The 12,740-nt window shown below is 32.4% G+C and overlaps 1 protein-coding gene across 2 annotated transcripts in view; it reads right to left on the reverse strand.

Moving 5' to 3' along the window:
- LOC126780906 (schwannomin-interacting protein 1 homolog) overlaps positions 1 to 10,939 on the reverse strand; it is a 31,979-nt gene extending 21,040 nt beyond the window's left edge. For both annotated transcript variants that reach the window (XM_050505596.1, XM_050505595.1), the window contains exon 1: positions 10,706 to 10,939. The gene's annotated coding sequence lies outside the window, so the exon portion shown is untranslated. The remainder of the gene's footprint in view (positions 1 to 10,705) is intronic.
- Between the last annotated feature and the right edge of the window lie 1,801 nt (positions 10,940 to 12,740).

The raw sequence follows: 12,740 nt of genomic DNA on the forward strand, positions 1-12,740 counted from the left end.
CACCTCTGGGGTGAAGCTATCGACAAGCATGGAGAATCGTTGGCTGTCAGCCTCGATATCTCCAAGGCTTTCGACAGGGTCTGGCACAGAAGTCTTCTCTCCAAGCTGCCGGCATATGGTCTGCCTGCTCAGCTATGCACCTGGATTGCCAGCTTCCTACACAAGCGTAGCCTTCGTGTTTTAGTTGATGGTTGCGCTTCACAATTCTATGTAGTGAATGCTGGGGTCCCCCAGGGATCTGTGCTATCTCCCACACTCTTTCTTTTGCATATCAATGATATGCTCTCTCTTGGGAACATACATTGCTATGCAGACGATAGTACAGTGCATGGTGGATACCACGGACGCGCAGTGGCTGGGCAAGCGGAAATTGAGGAGAGGCGGAAGAATCTTGTCATTGAACTCGATAGGAAGTTAGAGCTCATCGCCAAATGGGGCTCTGATAATCTTGTTGAATTTAATGCCAAGAAAACACAGGTATGCGCTCTCACGGCGAAAAAGTCAACATTTTCCCCTCTTCCCTCCCTCTGTGGTACTCCGCTGGTGATGCAAAGCAAAATCGCCATGCTGGGGATTGACGTTCGCTGCGACCTTAGCCCAAGGGATTACATCGAGGCTGTTATAAAAACAGCTTCACGGAAACTCGGAGTTCTGAACAAGGTGCGGCGCTTTTTCACGCCACAACAACTGTGCCTGCTGTACAAAACACAGGTACGGTCTTGCGTGGAATATTGCTCGCACCTTTGGGATGGCTCCGCTAAGTACCTACTTGAGGCCTTGGACCGGTTGCAGCGACGTGCCGTACGCATTATTGGCGACGTAAAGGTCACAAACACCCTTGAACCTTTACAATTGCGTCGTGAGATAGCAGCACTGAGCGCTTTCTATCGACTGTATCACGGCGAGTGCTCTGAGGAATTATTCTCTCTAATTCCTGCTTCCCCCTTCCTTCTTAAGTCCACGCGAGCTGGTTCTCGATGTCACCGCCTAACTGTGACATCAATTCCATCGCGAACAAAGAAATTTGGCAACTCCTTTCTTTGTCGCACTTCCAAAAAATGGAATTCCTTACCAGCTCACGTGTTCCCCTCCTCTTACAACCCGGGTTCCTTCAAACGAGGCGTGAAGAGGCATCTTGCGGGCCGGCAAGGCGAAGGCGGCTAGTGCAGAACGTTTTTCCCGTCTGTACTGGCCGTCGTCGCGTTTGGACTCTACTACCACTTACCATCAGGTGGATTAGAGTCATTTGCCCTCCCGGCGAATATAAAAAAAAAAAAAAAGTATCAATTCGTTGTTTCCCCTTATCTATGCTAAATAATAGTTAATATATCTACTAACATCGTTTTTAAGCTTGTAACTAACACTATGGATATTTATCTGTAAATAAACATTTATTATTATATTATTATAAATATATTTTCTATTTTATCAAATTTATATTAAACAAAACTATTCAACTCACTGAAAACTTTATTTATAATTAATAAACGAAGCACCTCTTTGTAAACGACGTTAACGGTGTTTCCTTTTGGGGCTAAACAAACTAAGAGCTCACACAGGAGCATGCAACAAAAAGATTGTCCATGTGACAACAGTTTTCACTAAAATCAATGCCGGCTATGTTCAACGACAGGCCTTGGGACTTATTGACTGTCATGGGGAAGCACACTTTAAGAGGGAATTGTATAGTTTGAAATTCGAATGAATATTCTCATGTATGGTATTCTTGAAAGGAAAACTATCATTGCTGCATTCGTCATGTTGAGGAAAAGCTTGTATAAAAAAACGTATTTCTATTAAAAAAAAAAGTATTACTTGCTCCTTCCTTGAAAATATTGATATTAAGACATTGATGTTGCACTCAGAAGTATGCGTATGAAGTTTTTTTAGCGAATATGTACATACAAACGTTTTAACTCTTCAAAATAAAAAAATAAAAAATGACACCTGATTGGGTGGAATTTCTAAAAACTTTGAATTACATGTTAATCAAGTCAATCAAGAAACAGAAATAATAAATTTTAAGCAGATCAGATCCATTTATTGTACTAATGTTTCCACCACATTTCTTCCCCGTTTAGAGTTGAATTTTTAAAATCGACGAAAAAGGTATGTATTTAAATTTTCTCAGAAGCTTTAACATTCTTCTTATTTCAAAACTGATGGACGGACCCCATACAAACTTTCAACCTCTATTTCACCCTCTAGGTGGTAGGTTTTTAAAAATCATGAAATACATATTTATTTATTTCTAACTAAAAGGATGTATATAATTTCATGCTTATTGCAACTTTGAAAATGACGGATTTTCTTACAACTGTGCACAACTTATTTTACTCCTTTAGGGGTGAAATTTCCAGAAATCTTTTCTTAGTGGGCTTTTTATAATAAAATGCATCAACTGCCAAAATTTCAAGTTTCTAACCCTTTGTGCTTTAAGCTCTGCGTTGATGAATCAATTAGGGCCAGTCATCATATGTATATACATATAAACAAAAATACGTATATTTTTAGTTATTTTGAAATCACATAACAATTTAAATTATTTGTATAGATGTCAAATATTGTTATAGAAAGAAGCAAAATATTTTTTGTTTTCAAACTATGTAACAAGCTAAAGCAAAGCCTAAATAAAGTAATTTTCCGTCATAATTGTTAATTGTAGAAACGTAACAGCCTTTGTTTAGTGTACTTAATTTGGCCGCAAAACGATAGAGCTTCGTACCAACAGCCGCGGAGCAAACACAATCGACCAGCTACCTTATTTAATGTAATACGTATACATTTACTTTTACGGCTGTATAAATTGTATTACTTGAGCATTTAGTGTTACGCATATATATTCTACTAGCGTTCGTGAAAAGAAGGGACAGGTATAAGGTAGCCTATATGTAAAGGTGTAAGCTATCTCTGTATTCCAAATTTTATCCAAAAATATTTTCAGTCATTTTTGCGTTAAAATAGTCACAAAAGGATCCTCCATGCTTACAAACTTTCACGCTTATAACATTAGTAGAATATTTCTAATAATAAGTTGAAAAAATCTTGTTTACATCCCATAAGGAAACATTTTCATTACCTCAACTAGTACATTATAGAGTACAAATTTGAACACAACATTAAAAAGGATATTTAAGAAGTAGAACAAATGTAAAAAAGGACGAAGAAGAAATGTTATTAACTAGCAAATTTACATAATGTATTCATTTGAATGATAATATGTAACCAGTATATTGATTATTTATATTGTTTGGTTGTTATTTTGAATTACGTTAAAATTGACTACTGTACACTCATAATCACATTTTGACATGGTTGAATGAACGCAGAGAAAAAGAGTGGGGCGTATAGCGGGTGAAGAGCTTCATACTAAGCAATGGGTAGACTGGTCGTGGAGAGGTCGCTTGACCCGATACTGATACTGTGTTACTGATATATTATTACATTATTTATTAATCATCATTAATCATATGATTCAAAACAGCTTTGCATAATGAAGCTGAATTTTAGATAACATACACACATAGATAACATACACAGATAGACAACGAAATCATTGTGGATATACAGACAATTATTAAAAGTTTAAAAACAAATCGAATAGAATATATATTTAATTACGTCGACGTAAAAGTTTATGAGGACTCATAAAATTGTTTTGTCAATATTTACTATCTACTATTAAAATCCGTAGCAGAAGTGAAGCAAGGCACGCCTATTTTCATATAGTGACCATCAAAAAACACCGACAATCTCCTCCTTCTTTGATAAGATTAGTAAACATTAGTATTTAAATACTCCACTTATATATTAATTTATTTAAATAATTTGTTTGATATGCATGCTTAAATGTTAAATGTTGCTTGGTCTCATCAAAGCGAAGTATGACCTATATTTAACTGTAAGCATTTAGCCGAGCACGAAAAAAAGTTATCTATTTAGTAAATAGCAAACTTCGGTATGCGACTCTTTTTTTAAAGGATGGCCCATATGCTCGTCCTAGGCGGACTTGTGCACTTTTTACTACCAGTAAAAACCACTCAGTCGTATATAAAGTAAAATAATTATTTCTTTTATTTGCAATATACGAACTTTAAATTAAGTAGTAATTTTCATATTTTCTTAGCCATAATTTAAAATGGTGGATATTCACACATCTTTTTCAAAAACACGTAGTATAATTATTTGATTTGATATCGTATTATAAGCATATAAAGTAATCTTTTAAAAATAGTAAAATACTCTTAAAGTTTTAACAAAACAAAAGTAATAATAAGGTTTTGGAATACACAGTTTCCAATCGCTATATCAATATACCTACGTAGTGACATTCTGTAACAGTGACACGCTTATTTGTAAAACAGGTTGAATTGTTTAGACATTAAACAGAAGGATATGTGTGATAAATAAACGATTTATATCTATATGCATTCTGTTTTTACGATCATCAAATACGATATACTAAATTTGTAGGTGCACCGCAATGCGTTTTGATAAAATATAATTAATATAAATCTCTCTCAAAATTAAAACAATTTTTATTTTTATTTTACAAAGTACAGTTAAAGTTTGTATAAATAGCAATAAATTTCAAAAACATTTTTCTTTATCTAACTTTACAATTACATTTAAGTAGAGCTTCATTTCTGATTATAAAATGTAAGATTTCTCTGAAAGTATTCAATAAACGATAAGCATCCCTTTATTGTCACTTCCTTGGCTCAGAATGCGCTCTAATCGCAATAGTTCCATAGTTATTTGGCATGATAGAATTGGCCTTTTGAAAAGATAATCCGTATATTAACTATCTATTTAAGTCGATAGATAATGAGCTAATGGTACTACATACTGGCCTAGAAACCCTTGAGAATTAAAATAATAATTTAGATAAAATTTGTAAGTAACTGTCTTTATTATAAATTTTTGTATGAAAAAACTGTATAATTTCGACTTTTATATTAATATTGCTACACGAAGGTGATATTTCAATAAACAGAAATAGTGAAGGTAAGGTTTATTTAGTGAATACCTATTATTAACTTGCGAATCTGCAACAGAGTTATTTTGTATTCGCTTATAAATATAACATTTTAAAAAGAATAATTGTTTGTTTTAACCAAATTCACTAAAAACTACTAACACAATTAATGTATATCTTCCAAAATAATCAAATATTTCGCATATATACATACATATATATCTTAAATCACAGTTAAGAAAACATATTCCTTTCTCCAAGCATTTCTCATCAACATAAGTTGTCATGGTTTAAAATTTGAGTCAGAACTTTCGGAAATATTAAAATTAAAAATAAGAAAGTGAATGAGCGCAGAAAAAAATGAGTGTGGACGTCGAATGAAGATGTATACTCTCTTAAACGTTTGGTAGGCTGGTTGTGGAGAAGGTCGCTTGACCCGATACTGATTGTACATAATATATACATATCTAAAAATATCTCGGCATAATAAAGAGATGAGTATATAAAAGATGACTTTTTTTTACTAAGCGTATAAAAAGCGGCTTGAAAAATTTGCCTGCATGTACCTAAGTGCACTACTAGTAACTTAAAAATAGTATTTTAATGACGTTGAGCAGAAAATTATAATGAAAAAAAAAATTATTAAAATATTTTCAAATACCCCATATGTTTTAATAGATTTAGTCTCGACATTAGCCAAACTGAGGCTAGAATCTCTTTAGAAATAGACACTTATAAACCGCCGATAAACTCTGTTTTTCATGTCGGCTAAAAATATATATCAATTGTTGATATATAATTTTTAGTTTTTACTTTACTAAGAAATATAATTTTAATATATTTACATCAGTTGCTTAATATATGTCTCTTGTTAATGAAAATCTATTTTGAAATGACAAGCAAAACATACACAAAAAAAAATTTAGTAATTTACCAGAACGCGATGCGAGTCAGTGAGAGTCATAAATAATAATAAAAGATAAAAACTCTGAAAGCATTCATCGTACTCAATACACATACATATTTACATATTTGTTTTATTTATAACATACGAGTTGTTACGAACCCGCTTCGCTTGGCGTAAATTAAATTATACAATATTATATATTTTTAAATTAATTATAAATAGTTTTTTACGCTGTGGTAGACAGCATCCACTAATCACACATTTTTCCGCCATACAGCAATACTTGGAATTATTTGTGTTCCGACACACGAGTGGATCGTCAAATTTGAAGGGTGAGTGAGCCAGTGTAACTAGAGGCAGACACGAGTGAAATAACATCTTAGTTCCGAAGATTAGAGGCGCATTGGCGATGTAAGACATGGTTAATATTTCTCACAATACCAATGTTTATGAGTAGTGGTGACCACTAACATACCAAATAGCCCATTTGCTGGTCTGCCTACCTATTTTAAATTGTTGTAACAATGTTCTATTTCGAGACAATGAATGGACTTCCAAACAAAATACCACGGTATCCCTTGTGATAGTTATTGTGTAACAGAAATATAATTCAATCACCTCAATCGAAATAACAATAAACATTATATTTTCAAAATTACATAACGTAAAGAAACTGCCTGTCTCCTTAATTTAGTGGATAAAAATAAGGCCGCAGATTTCAAAGTCTTGAGCTCAAACCCCAGGTCGTGCCAATAAAAATGGTATTGGGGTTTTCTGTTGAATAATCTTACTAGCAACCCAAAGTCTGGAAGTTAAAGGTATGCACTTACGTGCCCCGAAAAACACGTAAGGCCGTTAGTCCTGCGCCTGAACTCTTTCCGGTCGTGTCGGATTGTCGTCCCGTTGGATTATGAGAATGATGGAATAGATATTGTATCTGTGTTTGTGCACACACTTGTGCAGCATGTCTTGCACAGTTGGCTAATCTCTCTCGAGATTGGCCACCGTGGCTATATTCGGTCAGGAGGCCTGATGCCCTCATCATAACGTAAAATTAATCGAATAGAAAATATAAAATTAAAATAATTAAATTTAAAATGATATACTCTGTTAGGCCTTAGCCTAGCAGTGGGACATTAACAGGCTGTTACTGTTTTACTGTTACTCTGTTAGAAAATTTCAGGAGAGAAAATATTTTTAATTAAAATCTGACACATTTCATCAAGCCGTTGGAAATGTAAACATATAAAGAATTTCAAAGACTTTTAGCATTGCAGGAGCAGCTTCAAGTGTCTGTCCTATTAAAAGTTCAAGCCGCTACAAGCGAGTAGCATAGAAAACTTTGGTTTATAAAATAGATAAGCAAAACTTACTGTAACGAGACATGCGGCCGAAATTCAAGAAATGTTTGCATACTGTAAAATAAAAATGGTTGCTACTCGTACCGAAATTTCGGAAGAGAATACACAAAAAGTTATAAGAGCTTTCATAAATCTGTGTTACATTTCAGAAATATGTCATTTTGTTACGGTTCTATCATATATTATGTATAAACCTGTTAAAGAACCCAAAATTATTTTTTATTTATTTAAGGTTTTAATAATGTATTTGTATTTTGTTTTTTTTTTTTTTAATTTTATTTTGTATATAATAAAAATGTCTGTACATAGTTTACTAATAATGTAATTAATAAGATTATGTGCATAATAATAAATTGTACATCTTATTTATATACTCGTATTGCTGAAAACCAGCTCGGGCGTGATCTAACGTTATTTGCAGCGAAACGGACGAGCGTTGGCGTGACCCGGCGCGCCCTCGCCCTTTCCTCTCTAGTTAATGGCCACTACAATGATGGATAGCTCAAGCATGTGCTTTCAGCGACACTGTTAACCCACACCAGCCCCTCATTTAAATATTCCGAATTCTAATACATAATAATGCGGCTTACAAAAAAATATCGTTTCAAAAGCAATTTATTCATATTAAATTGTCATGTAAATAAATGAAAGAACGACTCAAAAAAAATACTTGTAAGATAAAGGATTTTCTTGGCAATATGGAAATAATCAAATATTAAAATTTTTAGTACTAATTTATATTGTAAATTAACATATTTGTTAGATATCTTAGTAAAAAAAAATAGTTAGGAAGCAGTTATAGGTACGTCTTTTTTGTAGGTTTTTAAACAAAGAAATGCGACATGAGCTAAGACGTCGAGTAGAGTAGACCAATTAGAAGAAAAATCTGCAAAGTGAGATAGCAGCTCATTAAAACATAGAGACTTAAACGTTTGCTGAATGTTTTAAAGTAAGTATACTTTAAAATAACACGCAACATAGCACGTTCCCTACGGGCAATAAAAAAGAAAACAATTATTCGTAAACATTTAGTTTAAGCAAGAAACCTTTGCGTTATATAATGCTACGGTTCATCTAAGTTAAAATCTAATAAAATCGGAATATAAACTATGTTCTGTCTGTTTGTTTTTAATTAGTCTATAACAGATAAAAATCAAGTAAAAGAAATATATATTTTTAAAAAGGTATCTATTTTTGAATAGCTGACATAATGTTGTAGCTTGCAATGTTAAAACTGATCGAAGTTCTGTAATGAGTCTGTCGACTGGCTGATAGTAAATATATTAATTTGAAACATCACACAAAAGATTATTGTTTTTATTTGAGGTAAATACCTCAAATAAAAACAATATGTTAAAGTAAAAATCAATATATAATTTAAATTATTTAACAACTAATGGAAAATTAAGGGCAGTACCAATAAAGTTATAGTAATTTGAAAACTATATTGTGTACAGGCAACCATAGAATAACGTTTTAGTCACATTAAAAAACAGTCAGCCCTAAAAGATCTCATTTACCTCGCTCATATCCAATTAAACGAAATTCAATAGCTTAATACATCGAACGGGGCTCAAATGGCTAGGGAGAATTAATCAGTCAATATTCCCAACGGGTGTAAGAAAATGCAAGTCTTTAATGAAATACAGTGTTACAATAAAGCGAACCTAGAATAAATGGATATATTGCGACGTAAATAGCCTCTACGACCGTCGTAAGCACTTCTCACGCAACGAATTCAATCCATGTATTTAACTAACTGTATAAAGCCTGCTAATAATGTTACAAAGTTATAAAGTACAAAGCCATCATATAACTAATATTCGAAATAAATATACATTGTAAATATATAATGTTTTAAAGTAACACATTCAAAATACTATAAAAATATTTGAAGTGGCTAAATGAACCGTGAACCTTCGAGGTTTCTTGTTGAAGAGGGTTTTAAAAAAGATTTTTTTAATTATAAAAGTACTGATGCTCACAACGTATTGCGAAAACGTTGTTTTTAAATAAAATATTTTCGCTTGTATTCATTGAAAGGCGTGTACTCGACATATTTAATGAGCACCGAAAATAATAAAGGCTGGGTAGCGCTGTAACATCGTCTACTCGTACTTAAAGTCGCATTTTAAGATAAGGTATATACGCAATAAAATATGACGCTTACACATTCAAACGTTTACTTTACTCAACAAATTGTAATTTGGGGTAAATTTTAGTTCATTTAAAAGAATAAGGACTAAATACAATCAAGAGTGTTAAATAGTAATACATTTTTTCACTGTAATATGCCCCAATTTATAACGTGTTATTTAGCTTTAAAGTATTATTATTAAAAACTATAATACACTGGTTTTCTTGCTTTGTTGCTCAATATGGAATTGCAGCAACCATTTAAAACCATATTACATAACATAACATACGCTCCATTGGAATAAAAAGTAATTTAGTTTCACATAAAGCTATAAAATTTGTTGCTCATAGATTATATAAAAGAATAATTTTACTATTTTTTTTTCTTCTATTAGTAATTTGAGTAATATATGTATAAGAGTGACATTATGTCTTAGAGAAAACGCTCACTATGTAAACAAAGTCAACTCGTAGACGAATAAGAAATAATAGGTATTAATAATAATTAACCAATTATCTATTAAATAATTATATATTAAATAATTATCGGGATGGTTGGCGTTTTATGGGGGAGGCTTTCGTCCAGCAGTAGACGGCAAAAGGCTGAAAAAAAATAAAAAAAAATAAAACCAATTATAAAAATACATAAATATAATATTGTACTCTTCAACAAGGCTGCCTTTCATTGTAATATTATTATTCAAGAACTAAAAATAGTAACTTGATTGGTAGTTAAAATGAACAGAGTATTGTCGATTAGTATAAACGCGTTTCAAATAATACAAGTCAACAAAACCCGGATACGCACTTGTTATGTTCCAAACATTAAATAATAATGAAATATAAACGGTTATAATAAATCTTCATCGTGCGCCAATTGAAAAAGTAATGAAAAACGTAATGGGAAAATTTATTGAATTGCCTTTTTCATAGGACTTAACCTAAACGGAAATGATAATATACATATTATATTCTTTCAAATCGTTATTTTTATGAATTTAGTAATGTATTGGATATAACACGTGTTTTAAAATTTGACGAAACACCAAATACAAAATAGGGACTATATTTTACAAATTCTTATTATAGAAGTTATTTAAATGTAACACAAGTGTATTATTTAAAACAAAAACAATTAATATTGCAAACTAATATTGTTTTTCCGTTAATATAAAATGGAATGTCACAAAAATTAGTGCATTGTGCAACATAACGCGCAACAGACTGATAGAACAAAGCTATATAAAGCTTAATGGGAAGAACGAATAAAAACTATAAAAATTGTACAGGATTCAGTTAAAGAAACTATTTTAGTAACTGTACCTGTAAAGGGCGCCATCCTGACTATAGCTTAGCGCAGCCACTGAATAATAAATGCAGCGAGCAAGGTTATCTTTAAAAGGTTCGCGGACACTGGTTTAAAAGTAGCGATGCCACGTCCCCGATAGTCGTTCACTATACACGGTTAGTTATAAGAATGCTTTACGTCACTCAAGTTAACGAGGTTATGGCATAAGGGATGGTATGGTGGTGGGCGGCGCGGACGGCGTGCAGCCAGCTCGGTAGTCGCTGCAAAATGATCGCGTGGCGAAGGCACGCACCCGCCCGCCGACAATGTCGCGCCGGTTTCCATGAAAACCGACCAGTTATTCTCATTAATTTCCTATTTTTCTTCATTATACAAATAAATTTATAATATTTCCATTACTATTATTTTATTCGGCAATAAAAAGTATATTTTCGCAACGAAACGGATACAATATAACTAACTCACTATAGTACAGTATTAAATAGACATATTTAAGAATTATTATGCTTAAGCATGTAAAATATTTATTTAAGATATGTGAGAGTATTAAGTATCTACTACATATATATTGATTAGTCGTTTATGACCCTTAACCTTTATACCAGCGACTAACTGTTCCAGAAACTACTCAAACAATCATTATTACAATAGTAATCAAACCTTCATTACAATTCTTTAATATTTAATTATTTTAAGACACGTATCGTTGAATATATAACGTCAATAAAAATATCCTAGTTATTACAATCCATTAAATTTTAATTTTTAGAAGACAACGTAGTACGAAGCGGAATATCGATGTAGGCTCTCCCACCCAAGCGCCTCCAACCGCTAGTATTGAAAATTAAGCAAGAACTTCAAAAATTCATAGAAGTTACTCGGACAACATAAAGATGTCGCTATTGCTTTTAACCTAGCTTACAATTAAGTTACTTATAAAATACACCAGCCCTCCAAAAGATGGCGCTATATGTGTATTTGTAGTTTCGTAGCGGTTCGTAGCAATTTCGTAGACATAACTCATCTATTTTGTATTAAGCCGGATAAGTAAATCTAAATGCATTTCCTAACTAACAAACGATATAATACGATATTGAACCATGAATTTACTAACATTGATTTTAAAGTCGCATGCACTAATGTTTGTTTACACTTATACGTTTTGTTTGAATTTTACACTTAAAAAAATTTGATCGCTACAACAACAATTTAGCATCATTTATAACAAATTTATTTTCGTTAACTAAAATAAAAAGTCGTAAAAATTATATTTACATGCGTTATATATAAATCACGGTTGTATTCAGGTCACGCAACGACATCAACGATAAGAGAGAGTAGGCAATCAGCACGAAAACTGAAGGTTAGCAAGTTTTTTTATCTAAAAAATATCACAAAGAGAATAAGTTTTCTCTATTTATTAAGTAATTTTTAGCTCTTATTTTTATTTATGTACTATCTTATGCTTAGTACGCAGTAAATTATTTTATTCAAACGACCAGATACATCACAGTAGATATTATAAAAACTTTCTCGATGTAAAAATATATACAACTTTTTTTTTTTTATAGAATAGGAAGGCGGACGAGCACCTGGTGGGCCACCTGATGGTAAGTAGTCACCAAACGCCCTTTAGACATTGGCATTGTAAGAAATGTTAACCATCGCTTACATCACCAATGCGCCACAAACCTTGGGAACAAAGATGTTATGTCCCTTGTGCCTGTAATTACACTGGCTCACTCACCCTTCAAACCGGAACACAACACTAAGCTCTACCACCAGTACTGCCTACTTTGTGATAGGTACTGGTGTCGAAGTCTATTATTCTGAAACAGATAAAATATAATAAACAAAATAAATAGTGTGGTGAACTATTGTATTCGATAAAATTGTGAAACTAATTAGAAACTTTAGTAAAAATATGCATGTAGCATAAAATCAAACAGTGATGAATAAAACTAATATATTGACAACGCAGCGTTCGACCGTTTTCAAGTAACATTTTATACATTAAAAAAATACTATCTACCCGTCCTGGCTTCGCTC

This window comes from Nymphalis io, chromosome 3 (assembly GCF_905147045.1).
Source record: "Nymphalis io chromosome 3, ilAglIoxx1.1, whole genome shotgun sequence".
NCBI classification, from domain to species: domain Eukaryota; kingdom Metazoa; phylum Arthropoda; class Insecta; order Lepidoptera; family Nymphalidae; genus Nymphalis; species Nymphalis io.